At 48.6% G+C, this 17,606-nt stretch overlaps 1 protein-coding gene across 3 annotated transcripts in view; it reads right to left on the minus strand.

Moving 5' to 3' along the window:
- FZR1 (fizzy and cell division cycle 20 related 1) overlaps positions 1-9,164 on the minus strand; it is a 31,268-nt gene extending 22,104 nt beyond the window's left edge. The window contains exon 1 of one of the 3 annotated variants that reach the window (XM_084614318.1): positions 9,057-9,164. The gene's annotated coding sequence lies outside the window, so the exon portion shown is untranslated. Of the gene's footprint in view, positions 1-9,052 lie in introns of all 3 variants that reach the window. The other 2 variants (XM_084614319.1, XM_084614320.1) reach the window with 2 other exon arrangements.
- Between the last annotated feature and the right edge of the window lie 8,442 nt (positions 9,165-17,606).

Here is a 17,606-nt window from a genome sequence, read left to right on the forward strand (position 1 = left end):
ACCCTCTGAAGTCAGTGGAAAGACTCCAATTGACTTCACAAAACTTTGGAAGAGGCCATACTTTTTGCAAAATTAAGAGTCACTAATGACCTCCGAAAGCTTTAAAAAAATAAACCCCCAATGTCTTACTGCTACTGAAGTACCACATTTTACTAGGATAGCTGTTTCTAGACGTATTTCAAAAGAATTCTTCTGTAACGACTATAACCTACATTCTAGGACACTGCCTACTCGAAATCTAGTCACTTTAAAAATCATTCAGAGCTGTTCCAGGTACCATATCTGCCTTGAGTTCCTTCCACTGCCCAATTTTCATAGAATCATCATAGAATATCAGGGTTGGAAGGGACCCCAGAAGGTCATCTAGTCCAACCCCCTGCTCAAAGCAGGACCAATTCCCAGTTAAATCATCCCAGCCAGGGCTTTGTCAAGCCTGACCTTAAAAACCTCTAAGGAAGGAGGTTTTTTACCATTACATTACCATTTTACCATTACATTTTCCAATAAAATACTTCTCCCATGTCAGTTTTTTTGTACAGAAGCAGAAACAGAGGAAGCCTGACTGCCTGCATCTGACAGCACTGAGTTTGTCTCTTCTGCATAAAGTCTGTAAAAATGGATGTTTCACTCATCTTTCCTTTACAGTAATCTTCAGTGTTACTTGTAACAAAGATAGGTTAAAAAAGCTGCACTTCTCAAAGCTTTATGTTGACGTTGTCCCTTTAAGCTTCCTTTTGGCTTGGTATGTTTGAACGATTCCATGGCAGTCACTCTAGTATCAAAACAAGGATTTCCAGAAAAATATTCACTTTTCACACTACTTAGTAGAAGACCATCATCTGTATATGTAGCAATAAAACTAAAGTAATCCAGCATAAGAACACTCCATCTACTCTTAATCATGGTATTAAAACTGTTCAAGATTTTAATCCAAATCACTGTTACACACAAGATTTGTCAGTTATATAACAAGTTAAATACAAAAAGTAAACTTAAGTTTGCAAGACCTGGGACTCAGTGAAGAAGTTCACAAAATTAAGGCTGTGAAAAACCAGTACCTCAGCCACACTTCACATCTTGTGTATTTTATGATACGCTTAAATAACAAAAAGAGTAGCTTTAACACATTTTACAAGGAAGGGAGAAGAGAAAATATTGCACAGAAGCATCAGGGCAAAAAGTGCTAATGGTGCTCAAACAGCTACCTAACTTTCCAGCTTGTGTGTGCTTGAAACCAAAACCATAACATTAGGTGTGTGCATTTAATGGACTAGAATTTTTTTTTAATTACAAAGAGAACAATAAATAGAGGTAGATTGCTTGTGCAGTTTATGAATTCCACTGGCTTTGGTATTCCTACTGTCAAGAATAACATAAATATAACCTGTGTTTGGACCTACATAAACAGTTTAGTACCCATTTTAAAAGGATCACCGCCAACTTCTATATGAATGAAATGGATAGGCAGGGTTTGTTAAACCCAAATGTTCAACTCTTGCACTGCTGGTGTGATCAGGGTCAAGAGAATTCAACTGTGGCTGAGGCGGTGGAGAAACCTGTGTTTGATACCCAATGTCAACATTGCTAAAGATTTACTCCTGAGGGAATTCTGCGCCAAAAAACTAAAAATTCTGCACACAATATTTTAAAATTCTACAAGTTTTATTTGTCAGTAAATAAATGCAGAGGCTCCAGCATGACAGTGGGGAGCACAAGCCATTGGCTGCACAAAAGTGAGAGATCTCCCTGCAGCCCCTCCACCCGCAGGACAGAGACTCAGCGGTGAGGCTGCACCCAACCCCGACACAGCACAAGGCCTGGGCCTACCCCAGAAACACCCTGGAGCCCTGCCCCTTTGCACCAGACACACCAGGTGTGGGGCAGACAGACTCAAATCAGGCAGGATCCAAGTGTGAGAGGTCCAGGTGTAGGAGGCTCTGGATGCACAGAGGCTCATTGGGCTGGGTGGGGGTTCCAGATGCAATGTGACTCCACAGGGGCTTCCAGGTGAAGGTGGCTGGGGCTCAGCTGAGGGCTCTGGGTATGGGGTTCTCAGCGGGGGTATCTGGGTGCTGAGGGAGAGGGGCTTGGTGGGGTGTGGGGTCTGGGTGCAGCTAGTTGGGGGTCAGTGGCATGGGGGTCTGTATGTGGGGGCTCAGGGTGGTACGGGGATGGGGCATCAGGGTTGTAGTTTGAGTGCAGGGAGTGGGAGGTGGTCTGGGTGCAGGGGTGGGAGTCCAGAGGAAGGGGAGCCTGGGTACAGGGGGGCTCCAGATGCAGGGGTTGAAGTTCATTGGCTGGGGTTCAGGTGTAGAGGGCTAGGGGAGTTCTGGATATACCGGGTGAGGCTTGGCAGGAGTTTCTGGGTATGGGAAGTCTGGACGCACATGGGTTGGGTGGAAAGGGGAGCAGCTCCCCGTACAGTCACCCCTTTCCCCCCTCCCCACAGCTGAGGAGTGATGGGGACAGGAAATGGGAGGATGCTGAGCTTCCTGCAGCTGGTGGAGGTTTCTGGGGATGGATCTGACATTTCCCCTGCAAGGAGTTGCTGGGGCTGAGAAAGTCCTGTCCTCTCCTGCCTCCAGCCCAGATGGGACTAGCAGGTGATCTTGGCTCAGGGTAGGAGCCATGGGCTGGGGTGTTCCCAGCCACACAATGATTTACCTCTCCACTGGCTGCTCCGGGTACCTTAAACAATGTACCTCCACTGCTTGGGAGTGGTGCGTGACTGCTCTTGCAGCTTCCTTTGCTTCCGTCAGAAAGTCATTTTTCTGCAGGGAAGCAAAGAAATCTGTTGGGGACATGAATTCTGCGCACATGCAGTGGTGCACAATTCCTCCAGGAATAAAGAGTCCAGGGTAGATACAGCCCACGTGTCAGGACACATATTCCATAAGGCAGCAAGGCATATACAATAGATACGAACACCAGAGTTACGAACTAACTCAGGGGTCTCAAACTCAAATGACGATGAGAGCCACATGAGGACTAGCACATTGGCCCAAGGGCCGCACCACTGACTTCCCCCCCTCCCACCCGCTGCCCCAACCCCACACCCACTCCACCCCTTCCGTGAGGCCCAGCCCCTGCCCCTATTCCCACCCCTTCCCTGAAATCCCCATCCCACATCTGCCTCCTCCCTGCCCCCAGGGGGTGCAGGGTGCGTCGGGGGCTCGGGGCAGGGAGTTGGGGTGCAGGACTTGTGTGGCAGGAGGCTCAAGGCAGGGTGCTGGGGTGTAGCAGGGGGCTCAGGGCAGGGGGTCGGGGTGCAGGAGGGGTTTGCGGGGCAGGTCTGGCCCAGCAGCACCTGGGCGGGGGGGGCGCGGGGGAAAGAGAACCACGGACAATGGAAGCTTCAGGGGAGGTACCTGGAGGAGCAACCAGGGCAACACACAGACCCCTGTGCCTCCCCTCCCCCAGGTCCCGGCCGCTGCCCCAGGTGCGCACCAGGCCGGAGCCGCTCTAGGTAAATGCTGGGGGGGGAGGGGGCCATGGGGAGCTGGCGGGCCACAGAAAATAACCCTGCAGGCTGCATATGGCCCACGGGCCGCGTGTTGGAGACCCCTGAACTAGCTAGTCAGCCACACATCCCATTTGGAACAATCAGACAGCAGTGTAGAGGTAGAGAGGTGGAGGGAGAGAGAGACAGACACAATAAATACAGTACTGTGTTAAAAGTAAGCTACTAAAAATACAAAGGGAAAGCAGCATTTTTCTTCTGCATAGTAAAGTTTCAAAGCTGAATTAAGTCAATGTTCAGTTGTAAACTTTTGAAAAAGCCACCATAATGTTTTGTTCAGAGTTATGAACAACCTCCTTTCCCGAGGCGTTAGTAACTCTGAAGTTCTACTGTAATTAGAACAGCATTCAAACAAATGCAGTTATTTTGTCAGCTAGTTAAACTGGCATTCCAAATACCATTGGAAAAAGTTTTAAATGCATGGATATGCTCTTTCCTGATCTATAATTTAAGTGATCTTCATACCAATGAAAAGGATCATATTTCAAATGTCTGACTACAGAACATATTATTACATATTATATTTCTTGTCAAAGTTAAGATGAAATTGCAGTCAGATTTTGAGTCAAGAAAGAGCCTTTTCAAATAGTTAAAAGTTGTCTGTTTTAATACTCAAGTAGCACTTTGACAGAGGTTGAGGGGAAAAACAGTTACTGCATGGATAACCAAGCATCCTAGAGATGCCATGTTTTGAAGGAAACATTATCTCCTGGCCTGTACATTCCAGGACTACATTATCTTGCTTTACTGGAATCTCCCCTGATCTGTGCTTCTTTTACGCCACAACTCCCACATGCAGTCTTATGTACAAGCCCCATGTGTCTAATAGTGGTTATCCCAAATACTCACAAGCATATACTGTAAAAAGATGAGCTCCATGAAGGCGCTACAAGAGTTTTTACTCAGACAATTATATTTTGTACTTATTGTTTTCTAATGCCTCATGAGAAAAAAAGACATGGAACTGTTAATAGTGCCAACCTACAAAAACAGATCTGCTGTATTGTAATTGAGTCTTACGTTACACCTGCAAATCTAAACCAAAGTTGTAAAATGCACTAAGTCTGTAATACTTTCAGAATTTTGCTGAAAAGCAAACCATTAAAAAACAACAAAACACAGATCAACACACCTGATGTTTTAACTACTTAGAATACAATCCAGGCCCAGCCATAAAGAAAAATAATAAATCATAGCATTTATATATATATATGCAGCAGCCCCAATCCACAACTTCACAAAATTCTATTTGTACATAAAACACATTTTTTAAATATGAGAAACTTATCAGCATGGGAATTACTATTAGTGATGAACTCTTAAGCATGAAGCACTGTGCTAGCACCAAACACACTATTTCAACAAGACTCAGCACTTCTCCCCAGGAAAGTGAGCACGGTGCCTTCAGGGAGCTACAAATCAAATCAAATTCATTTAAGCAATAAAATGTCAAGATTGGGGCTGTGTCAAATTCCTCCAAAACGATCAAAGAGGTTTCATTTTGTTTTAATGACTATTCCAAAGGAAAAGACTCTCCCTCCACTGTAGAAGAAAAGAAGCTGAGTTTAGGATTTCTAGACCCATGAATTACAGAACACGTGCACCATCTCCTTAAAAGAAGACATTCTAATCTTAAAACAAATGAAAGGGGGAATGGTTAGTAAGGAGACTGACAATAAGGTCTAGAGGCCAGGTGGGTGTTGTAATAGCCTCTGCTGGTGAAAGAGGCAAGCTATCAAGCTTACACAGAGCTCTTCTTCAGGTCTGGAAAAGCTATAGAGACTTTTGCCTCTAGGTTGCTTGTTTATATACAGCCTAGGGGCTAATGACACTGTGTTGTTGCCTTTCGATGGCTGTCCAGTAGTTTATGGGAACTGAATTTGGCTCTAGTCCCCAGCTGACAAGTGGAGACCTCTCTCCCAGCGCTGGTGCCACAAACTACAGCGGCACAGCAGCGCTTTAACATTGTTAGTGAAGACACACCCTAAGTGTGCTGCCCTTGTTGTGGAGACTAATAGATATTCCAGTGTGACAATTTTTAACAGCTGTTTTAAAGTGAGATTAAATTTTGAGCCTATCCACTTTGACAACCCCCCTACAAAAAAGGAAATAGTTTTGTGTTATTGAATGGTGCTGGCTTGATATTCTTGGAGAGCAGAATCCTCTATTTGTGTGTAGAATTGACACAGTACAGGCAGCAGTAGCACAAGTTTCCCCTCACACTGCCCCATCTCTAGGTCTAAGGAGCAAATGCAGTCCCCGATAGCCCAGTATAGTCTTGGTCTTTCTGCTGAGATGGCCAACTAAACTGACAGCCAGTGCCAAATGTGTTGATATTTTTCATAACGGGGACACTTGTCACACTAGCACCTGGACAAATTCATTTCACAAAGGATGCTGAAAATGCACGAGAACAATTTTTGGCTCCCAGGCTCAATACAGAAGGATCCGTGTTTGAAAACAGTGCTGACACACTAGTCAAAGTCAGCCCCTTCTTAAACTCGGTTTGACTACCAGTGACACCACACCACTTGCCAAAAAACACGTTCTCAAGCAGTTGATGCGTATAAGAAATAAGCAGTTAAAGAAAATGTTCAGATACATCATGCACCGTTATAACCAAAAGTCTTGTTGATTACCTTAAAGTAGGGCTGTCAGTTAATTGCAGTTAACTCATGCGATTAACTCAAAAAAATTAATTGTGATTAATTGCAGTTTTAATCTCACTGTTAAACAATATAACACCAACTGAAATGTATTAAATATTTTGGATGTTTTTCAAATATATTGATTTAAATTACAACACAGAATACAACATGTACAGTGCTCATTATTTTTATAACAAATATTGCACTGTAAAAATGATAAACGAAAGAAATAGTATATTTACCTCATACAAGCACTGTAGTGCAATTTCTTTATTGTGAAAGTGCAACTTACAAATGTAGATTTTTTTTTATTACATAACTGCATTCAAATACCGGCACTTTTGTAGCCGGTATTTCAAGGTATTTATGTGCCAGATATGCTAAACATTCATATGCCTCTTCATGCTTCGGCCTCCATTCCACAGGACATGCTTCCATGCTGATGACATTTGTTTAAAAAAAAAAAAAAAAGTGTTAATTAAATTGTGACTGAGCTCCTTGGGGGAGAATAGTATGTGTCCTGCTCTGTTTTACCTACATTCTGCCATATATTTCATGTTATAGCAGTCTCGGATGATGACCCAGCACATGTTGTTCATTTTAAGAACATTTTCACACAGATTTGACAAAACGCAAAGAAGGTACCAATGTGAGATTTCTAAAGATAGCTACAGCACTGACCCAAGGTTTAAGAATCTGAAGTGCCTTCCAAAATCTGAGAGGGATGAGATGTGGAGCATGCTTTCAGAAGTCTTAAAAGAGCAACACTCTGATGCAAAAACTACAGAACCCAAACCACCAAAAAAGAAAATCAACCTTCTGCTGGTGGCATCAGACTCAAGATGATGAAAGTGAACATGCATCAGTCTGCACTGCTTTGAATCGTTATTGAGCAGAACCCATCATCAGCATAGAACCACAGAACATCAGGGTTGGAAGGGACCTCAGGAGGTCATCTAGTCCAACCCCTTGCTCAAAGCAGGACCAATCCCCAATTTTTTTTGCCCCAGATCCTATACGGGCTTCTCAAGGATTGAACTCACAACCCTGGGTTTAGCAGGCCCATGCTCAAACCACTGAGCTATCCCTCTCCCCGCATGGACGCATGTCCTCTGGAATGGTGGCAGAAGATGAAGGGATATATGAATCTTTAGCACATATGGCATGTAATTATCTTGCAATGCTGGCTACAACAGTGCCATGTGAATGCCTGTTCTCACTTTCAAGAAGTGGGCTGCATTATATCCTGCAAACGTAAACAAACTTGTTTGTCTGAGGCCACATCTACACTACCCACCGGATCGGCGGGTAGTGATCAATCTATCAGGGATCGATTTATCGCATCTAGTGTAGACACGATAAATCGATCCCTGATAGCTCTGCTGTCAACTCCGGAACTCCACCATGGCGAGAGGCAGAAGCGGAGTCGACGGGGGAGCAGTGGCCGTCGATCCCACGCCGCGAGGACGCAAAGTAAGTGATTCTAAGATACGCAACTTCAGCTACAAGAATAGCGTAGCTGAAGTCGACGCATCTTAGATCGATTCCCCCCTCCCCCCAAGTGTAGACCAGGCCTGAGTGACTGGCTGAACAAGAAGTAGGACTGAGTGGACTTGTAGACGCTAAAGTTTTACATTGTTTTATTTTTGAATGGAGGTTTTTTGTACATAATTCTACATTTGTAAATTCAACTTTCATGATAAAGAGATTGCATTACAGTACTTCTATGAAGTGAATTGAAAAATACTATTTTTTGTTTTTTACAGCACAAATATTTGTAATAAAAAATATAAAGTGAACACTGTACACTTTGTATTCTGTGTTGTAATTGAAATCAATATATTTGAAAATGTAGAAAACACCCAAAAATATTTTTTAAAATAGTATTCGATTAACAACATGATTAAACACAATTAATTTTTTTAATTGCTTGACAGCCCTACCTTAAGGCGATGAGAACTACTTCTGTAAATTTTAATTCTTAAATAAATCATCCCCAAAGTACTAGAGCAGTGGTTCTTAAATTTTTGTACTGGTGACCCTTTTAACATAGCAAGCCTCTGAGTGCAATCCCCCCTTATAAATTAAAAACACTTTTTAATATATGTTTAACACTATTAGAAATGCTGGAGGCAAAGCAGGGCTTGGGGTTGAGGTTGACAGCTCACGACACCCCATGTAATGACCCCTTGAGGGATCCCGACCCCCAGGCTGAGAACCCCTGTACTACAAGGCACTACATTATCTCCGCTGGAGCAGATTTGTGTTTCGCCAACCTGAATAAGGAGGCCCTGTGCACATCTGCCAGCCAAACTGTCTCCAGAGCCAGCTCGAGGGGAGGGCTTGCTAGGCCCCCGGCTTGCTGGGGCCCGACTCCAGCCATTTCACCTCCCTTCCAGACATTCCTGGGGTCCGCTGAGCTCAGGCCACTGGCGCAATTGACCCCTTCGCTCCCGCAGGCTGACCCGTGATGTAACTGGGGAGAGGGGCTAACCTGGATCTAACCCCACCGCGCAGCACACAGACCAGAGCCCTGCACCCTCCGCCCCCCCAGGCCTGGGCCCCTCGCCCCCGTGGTAAGGGGGCCCCGGCCCCCCCCCAGGCCTGGGCCCCTCGCCCCCGTGGTAAGGGGGCCCCGGCCCCCCCCCAGGCCTGGGCCCCTCGCCCCCGTGGTAAGGGGGCCCCAGCCCCTCCGCCCCCCCAGGCCTGGGCCCCTCGCCCCTGTGGTAAGGGGCCCCCGGCCCCCCCAGGCCTGGGCCCCTCGCCCCCGTGGTAAGGGGGCCCCGGCCCCTCCGCCCCCCCAGGCCTGGGCCCCTCAAGCCGAGCCCCCCACCCCGGGAGAGAGGCCTCCCCCCGAGACGGCCGCACGCAGCCCCCCACCTACCTACCCAGCCAGCCCGGCTCCTGCTCCGCCTCCTCCTGTCACTCTCCGCCGGCCTCAGCCCTCAGCGCTCCCCAATATGGCGGCCGCCCCTGCCCGGCCCCTGCGCTCCCCGCGGCTCCGCCCCCTCCCGCGCGGTGCATCACGGGAGCCTCCTCCCCCTCGGCCCGTTCGAATCAATACAGGAAGGAGGCGAGACGCTCGTTGCCCCGAGCAACCACTGAGGCCTCGCGGCGCCCGGCGGAGGCAGGAGCCGGGGCAGGGCCGCCATGGAAAGTCTCTCCGCCCGGGGACAGGCGGAGGGGAGGTTTCGGGCGGCCTGGCGGGTTCAGGGGGTGGCGGAGATTACGGGGTCGGATGTGGGTTCGGGGCACCGTTGGGGGGGGGGTCGTGGGGCTGGGGGGGTTGGGGTCCTGCTGGGGGGGGTTCAGGGGGCGGGTTTGGGGCCCTGGTGGGGGGGGTTCAGGGGGCTGGGGGTGGGTTTGGGGCCCTGGTGGGGGGGGGTTCAGGGGGCTGGGGGTGGGTTTGGGGCCCTGGTGGGGGGGGTCAGGGGGTGGGGGGGTTGGGGGGCTGGCGAGGAATTGTGGGTTCAGGGGGCTGGATATGGGTTTGGGGGAGTGGCAGGGAGTTGTGGGTTCAGGGGGCTGGGGGTGGGTTCAGGGGGCTGGGGGTGGGTTTGGGGTCCTGGTGGGGGGGTTCAGGGCGCTGGGGGTGGGTTTGGGGCCCTGGTGGGGGGGGTTCAGGGGGCTGGGGGTGGGTTTGGGGCCCTGGTGGGGGGGGTCAGGGGGGTTGGGGGGCTGGCGAGGAATTGTGGGTTCAGGGGGCTGGATGTGGGTTTGGGGGAGTGGCAGGGAGTTGTGGGTTCAGGGGGCTGGGGGTGGGTTCAGGGGGCTGGGGGTGGGTTTGGGGTCCTGGTGGGGGGGTTCAGGGGGCTGGGGGTGGGTTTGGGGTCCTGGTGGGGGGGTTCAGGGCGCTGGGGGTGGGTTTGGGGCCCTGGTGGGGGGGGGTTCAGGGGGCTGGGGGTGGGTTTGGGGCCCTGGTGGGGGGGGTCAGGGGGGTTGGGGGGCTGGCGAGGAATTGTGGGTTCAGGGGGCTGGATGTGGGTTTGGGGGAGTGGCAGGGAGTTGTGGGTTCAGGGGGCTGGGGGTGGGTTCAGGGGGCTGGGGGTGGGTTTGGGGTCCTGGTGGGGGGGTTCAGGGCGCTGGGGGTGGATTTGGGGCCCTGGTGGGGCGGGGGTCAGGGGGCTGGGGGTGGGTTTGGGGGGCTGGCGAGGAATTGTGAGTTTGGGGCTGGAGGTGGGTTTGGGGGAGTGGCAGGGAGTTGTGGGTTCAGGGGGCTGGAGGTGGGTTTGGGTGGCTGATGGGGGGTTGTGGGGCTGGGGGTGGGTGGATTTGAGGGGCTGGCAGGGGGTTGTGGGCCCATGACTGGGTTTGGGGCCTGGCAGGGATCGGGAGTGTCACAATTGAGAGCTATGACACAATTTCGTCATCATCTCCAGGGCGCTGTTGCCATAGTGCCCACGGGGCAGCCACGAGTATCGCCGGTGGTGTCCTCTGGTCGTGTTGCTGGCTGGGCCCAATTTCTAAAAGCGGAGCCAGGCCTCGTGTGGACACAGTACAGGTCTGAGAGCCGGGGTTGTATTCTACCACCCAGTCTCCCTCCCCGCCATTGTCAACTGGCCTTTCACAGTGGCTGGCACTGGTGGGTGCACGGCTCCCTGCAGAAGCCGGGGGTAACGGTTACTCTGCCGCCCAGCCATGGCATGTAACCGTACCGGATGTCTCTGTGCAGGGAGGCACCGGAAAATCTAGCTTTGCACGGTCGACGCAGTGATATCCGCTCTTATGATTTTTATTGCAACTCACCGATATTTGGTTTGTTTCCTACATGGCCTGCTTCTGCAGTCACATGAAAATCTCAGCTGTTTGTTTTGTTTTGTTTTAGTATAGTGCTCAGGGTTACAGAGAAAAAGTGGGGAAACGTGACCTGCGTGAACCTTAAAGACTCGGAAACCTGAAAACAAATAACAAGAACCCAATATTTATTATTAAAATCTCATTAATTTTGAGCCCATCTCATGATGGGTTGGGAGGCGACTCGTGATTTTTGAATGCTTGGGGTTGGCAATTCTGCAAGATGCTGTCACCTTCTTCGGCTGTATGCAATCTGTGGTAAACCCCATGTCAGTGCTCAGTGCACTGTAGCAAAAAGTCCCTACAGTCACAGCTACATGACATCCATGATGCTGCAACACTGAAAACCTCAGTCTCTCTTTAAGTATCTTATGGTGAATGCCTATCTAATGATCTAAAATGAAAGGGACGGTGCATATCTCTTCATTCCGTGTGCCCTGAAAGTTCATATTGGCATGGTTTTGGCTTCTGGTGTCAAAGCAAGTTTTCCTGCCAGCTCAGAATCCTGTAAAAATTGCAGGACTGCCAACACTAGCAATTTTATAGTGAATTTAAGAGATTATTAGTTGCTTTCCCATGATGCTCCCAGTCATACCTGGAATAACCTGCAGCTCAGAAATTTGGGTTTAGCTTTCTGTCATACATTCTGTAGCCAGCAGAGGCTGCTGATCCAATCCCAGAACAGGGTGGCACCTAGAGAAGCTCACAATTACTTGTCTCTGCCTCCCCCATCAAGAGGCACTGTATGGGGATGGAGTTGGCATGAAGGCAGTGAGGGACAGCTACTGGACCATTATCCTTTTTCTGCAGGAGGCCACATAGGGAATGCGGTAAAAGTGCTACCTGTGTGGGAACTCACGGCACTGGTTTGCAGACATTGCCAGCAGTGGGTGCTAAAAGGGGGGGTAGAAGAGTAGTGACTGTAGTGGAAGCTCTCAGCTCCTCGAGTATCAGCCTCTTCCAGCAGGAGTCAGTGCACAATACCAATACCAGGGCTGAGCTCAGCCAGGATTCCTCACAGTCCCCAGCTGTGAGCCAGGTGATGAAATTCAGGATCAAAATAGCCAGTGCCTGTTGTGTCAAGATGGCTCTGCCTGGGTTTGGTAAATGTATGTGGGTGAAAAGAGTGAAATATTTTATATGCACAAACAATATATATCTGTAACACCTACATTCTTTTATAGCAGAGTAGCTGTTGTTGGCCAATAGTCTCTGCCATATGCCAGCATAACACTGACTACAGAAGATGCGTTGGAAATCATTTTGGTTTTGCTTGAGTGCTTATGGCTCTGATCAATAAACGGAACCAATATGGTTTCCATATTTAATAAAGGACTGACACCCAATCTCTAGCAGTTACTCAAATTCAAATCCCTACTCAAGACCCAAAAGCCAGCCAATGCCTTAGCCTTGCTGATTAACAAATCAGAGAAAACTCTGTTTCTTCATTTAAAATAATTCATGTGACTTAGAACCACCAAGCTGTCCAGTCCCTAATACATATAGCTGCATGATCTGATGCTATCACACTCAACCATACTCTTTCTCAGATTCTGGGTGCATTAGAGAGAGAAGGGGGGAGGGTTGGTATCCAAATTCGGAGAGGGGATTAGGGTCTGAGTTCTGTGCAGGTCATGAGGTGGGAGGTAATTTGGATCTGGGTTCTGCATGTACGTTTCAGGGGAGGATCTGCAAGCAGGCTGGGAGGAATCAAAATCCAAGTTCTGGGTGCAGGCCAAAGGGGAATTAGTATCTGAATTCTTGGTGCAGATCAGGAGGAGATTTAGGGTGTGCATTCTGTGTTCAGGTCAGGAGAGGGAGAGGGATCACTATCTGAGTTCTGGTTGATGGGTGGAGGGAAATCAGGATCCAAGTTCCAGTTGCAGTGTGTTCTCATCTCCCTCTATCCTGGGCAGCACTGCAGGGCCCATTTGGCTGCCTAGGCACCCTGAAGCCAGCTGAAAACAAAGGTGAATGAGCTTAGCAGCAAGGGCACGACTGGAGATCAAAAAATCAGACAGCCCTTCCTTCCTCCTTTTTGCCTGGCCCAGCCCAGTCCCTTGAAGGAGTAGGTGGTAAGGGAAGCCCCGACTTCCACTGATTGGGCAGGAGCCTCAGGTGCACCGGACAGACATTCTCAAACGTGGGAGAAGTCCTGCTGAAATGAGCAGGGTTCTGCGTAAGCACATTGGGGATCTGAGTGCAGAATTGGGGCCTTTGTCAGATTCTCCTTTTATTTGTGTGGGGTTTTCACAAAGCAGCTGGGGAGAGAAAAACATGAAGCAGAGGGGGGAGGAAAATATGTCAAAACCCCACACGTTGGGAGGGATGAGACCAGAAACTACTTTTACTCACATTTTTAAAACATTGACTGTTTTGCTTTAACCTTTGTAAACCCCCTGGAAGATGAAAGCCATGATAAAAGTATGTGTAGTTTACAACATACCCTGAGGCTCTTGGGAAGGATACTATGTCCATGGGCACTGCATTATATTATACTTTGCGCTGGGGAAAAAATTGGAACTGGAACTTGCTCTTCTGGTCATCCCGTAATACGCGCTTCCAAGACACTGGATTTTGTTCATTTGTTAGAATTCAGAATTGGCTGGGGGGGAAAAGTTCATCGTCCAAACTAATAATAATGAAAAACATGGTATTGGGCCATGTTCTCTTTTACATAGTATCCTTCACAATTCTCTCAGGCTGTGCTGCAAAAATTAAACACATTAATCAAGATTCAGTCAATGACCAGTTTTTAGCATTTCACAGTTTATCCAGATGCTGGTTCTGCAGCTGTGAAGTAAAACAGAAATATTCAAGACAGGTAGCTGAAAGCCCCAATCCTGTCAAGACTCTTGTTATTAACTTTAAGCACACAAGTAGACCCATGAAGTTCAGAACAGACCCGCTGATTTAATGGGATCGTCACAGTTCAGGGCAACTGCACTTGTATTCCCGATCCATGGTCCAGTAAGGGCACCCACTCTAGGCTCCTGGCTTGTCAGCCATCATCTCTCTTGGGCAGAAAACTGCCTCTCTCTCCTGACCTGGGTTTTTCCACGCTGCACAGTTCCCTGCATCCACTGTGAGTTCCCTAGCAAGCCACACTGCTTAAGCAGGCAGTCTGCACTTTGCTTTCTCCTCAGAGTCTGTGAACAGTTGTAATTGCCCACGGTTCTAAGGTCTACTCAGCCCTTTCTAAGCAAGCACATTTAGTCTTAAGGTGAAAGCATTACAAAGAAAACATTAAAACAATAGAAGAACCCCAAACCTGCTAATAAGTTTCCCAGACATCACCAAGTCCTTCCAACTCTTTCCGGGAAGGATTGGGGCCCCCCATGCTCAGAAGGTCCTGAGTCATAGAATCATAGAATATCAGAGTTGGAAAGGACCTCAGGAGGTATCTAGTCCAAGCCCCTGCTCAAAGCAGGACCGATCCCCGACTAAATCATCCCAGCCACGGCTTTGTCAAGCCTGACCTTAAAAACTTCTAGGGAAGGAGATTCCACCACCTCCCTAGGTAACGCATTCCAGTGTTTCACCACCCTCCTAGTGAAAAAGTTTTTCCCCTAATATCCAACCTAAATCTCTCCCACTGCAACTTGAGACCATTACTCCTTATTCTGTCATTTGCTGTCACTGAGAATAGTCTAGAGCCATCCTCTTTGGAACCCCCTTTCAGGTAGTTAAAAGCAGCTATCAAATCCCCCCTCATTCTTCTCTTCTGAAGACTAAACATCCCCAGTTCCCTCAGCCTCTCCTCATAACTCATGTGTTCCAGTCCCCTAATCATTTTTGTTGCCTTCCGCTGGACTCTCTCCAATTTTTCCACATCCTTCTTGTACTGTGGGGCCCAAAACTGGACACAGTAATCCAGATGAGGCCTCACCAATGTTGAATACAGGGGAACGATCACGTCCCTCGATCTGCTGGCAATGCCCCTACTTATACATCCCAAAATGCCATTGGCCTTCTTGGCAACAAGGGCACACTGTTGACTCCTATCCAGCTTCTCATCCACTGTAACCCCTAGGTCCTTTTCTGCAGAACTGCTGCCGAGCCATTCGGTCCCTAGTCTGTAGAGGTGCATGGGATTCTTCCATCCTAAGTGCAGGACTCTGCACTTGTCCTTGTTGAACCTCATCAGATTTCTTTTGGCCCAATCCTCCAATTTGTCTAGGTCCCTCTGTATCCTATCCCTGCCCTCCAGCATATCTACCACTCCTCCCAGTTTACTGTCATCTGCAAACTTGCTGAGGGTGCAATCCACACCATCCTCCAGATCATTTATGAAGATATTGAACAAAACCGGCCCCAGGACCGACCCCTGGGGCACTCCACTTGATACCGGCTGCCAAATAGACATGGGCTCAATGGGTAGTGATCAATGGCTCCGACAATCTAGCCAGCTTTCTATCCACCTTATATAGTCCATTCATCCAGCCCATACTTCTTTAACTTGCTGGCAAGAATACTGTGGGAGACCATGTCAAAAGCTTTGCTAAAGTCAAGGAACACGTCCACTGCTTTCCCTTCATCCACAGAGCCAGTTATCTCATCATAGAAGGCAATTAGATTAGTCAGGCATGACTTGCCCTTGGTGAATCCACGCTGACTGTTCCTGATCACTTTCCTCTCCTCTAAGTGCTTCAGAATTGATTCCTTGAGGACCTGCTGCATGATTTTTCCAGGGACTGAGGTGAGGCTGACTGGCCTGTAGTTCCCCGGATCCTCCTCCTTCCCTTTTTTAAAGATGGGCACTACATTAGCCTTTTTCCAGTCATCTGGGACCTCCCCCAATCTCCATGAGTTTTCAAAGATAATGGCCAATGGCTCTGCAATCACATCCGCCAACTCCTTTAGCACTCTCGGATGCTGCGCATCCAGCCCCATGGACTTGTGCTCGTCCAGCTTTTCTAAATGGTCCCGAACCACTTCTTTCTCCATAGAGGTCACCTCCTCCCCATGCTGTGCTGCCCAGTGCAGTAGTCTGGGAGCTGACCTTGTTCACGAAGACAGAGGCAAAAAAAGCATTGAGTACATTAGCTTTTTCCACATCCTCTGTCACTAGGTTGCCTCCCTCATTCAGTAAGGGGCCCACACTTTCCTTGACTTTCTTCTTGTTGCTAACATACCTGAAGAAACCCTTCTTGTTACTCTTAACATCTCTTGCTAGCTGCAACTCCAGGTGTGATTTGGCCTTCCTGATTTTACTCCTGCAAGCCCGAGCAATATTTTTATACTCATCCCTGGTCATTTGTCCAATCTTCCACTTCTTGTAAGCTTCTTTTTTGTATTTAAGAGCAGCAAGGATTTCACTGTTAAGCGAAGCTGGTCGCCTGCATTTACTATTCTTTCTACACATCGGGATGTTTTGTCCCTGTAACCTCAATAAGGATTCTTTAAAATACAGCCAGCTCTCCTGGACTCCTTTCCCCCTCATGTTATTCTCCCAGGGGATCCTGCCCTGAGGGAGTCAAAGTCTGCTTTTCTGAAGTCCAGGGTCTGTATTCAGCTGCTCTCCTTTCTTCCTTGTGTTAGAATCCTGAACTCGACCATCTCATGGTCACCGCCTCCCAGGTTCCCATCCACTTTAGCTTCCCCTACTAATTCTTCCCGGTTTGTGAGCAGCAGGTCAAGAAGAGCTCTGCCCCTAGTTGGTTCCTCCAGCACTTGCACCAGGAAATTGTCCCCTAGATTTTCCAAAACCTTGCTGCATTGTCTGTGCACCGCTGTATTGCTCTCCCAGCAGATATCAGGGTGATTGAAGTCTCCCATGAGAACCAGGGCCTGCGATCTAGTAACTTCTGCGAGTTGCCGGAAGAAAGCCTCGTCCACCTCATCCCCCTGGTCTGGTGGTCTATAGTAGACTCCCACCACGACCTCCCCCTTGTTGCTCACACTTCTAAACTTAATCCAGAGACTCTCAGGTTTTTCTGCAGTTTCATACCGGAGCTCTGAGCAGTCATACTGCTCCCTTACATACAGTGCAACTCCCCCACCTTTTCTGCCCTTCCTGAACAGCTTATATCCATCCATGACAGTACTTCAGACATGCGAGTTATCCCACCAAGTCTCTGTTATTCCAATCACATCATAATTCCTTGACTGTGCCAGGACTTCCAGTTCTCCCTGCTTGTTTCCCAGGCTTCTTGCATTTGTATATAGGCACTTGAGGTAACCTGCTGATCGCCCCTCTTTCTCAGTATGAGGCAGGAGCCCTCCCCTCTCATGTGCTCCTGCTCGTGCCTCCTCCCGGTATCCCACTTCCCCACTTACCTCAGGGCTTTGGTCTCCTTCCCCTGGTGAACCTAGTTTAAAGCCCTCCTCACTAGATTAGCCAGCCTGCTTGAGAAGATGCTCTTCCCTCTTCGTTAGGTGGAGCCCATCTCTGCCTAGCACTCCTTCTTGGAACACCATCCCATGGTCAAAGAATCCAAAGCCTTCTCTCCAACACCACCTGCGTAGCCATTCGTTGACTTCCACGATTCAACGGTCTCTACCCAGGACTTTTCCTTCCATGGAGAGGATGGACGAGAACACCACTTGCACCTGAAACTCCTTTATCCTTCTTCCCAGAGCCACGTAGTCCACAGTGATCCGCTCAAGGTCATTCTTGGCAGTATCATTGGTGCCCACCTGAA

Source organism: Lepidochelys olivacea (genome assembly GCF_965140295.1).
Source record: "Lepidochelys olivacea isolate rLepOli2 genome assembly, chromosome: 25".
Classification (NCBI taxonomy): Eukaryota; Metazoa; Chordata; order Testudines; family Cheloniidae; genus Lepidochelys; species Lepidochelys olivacea.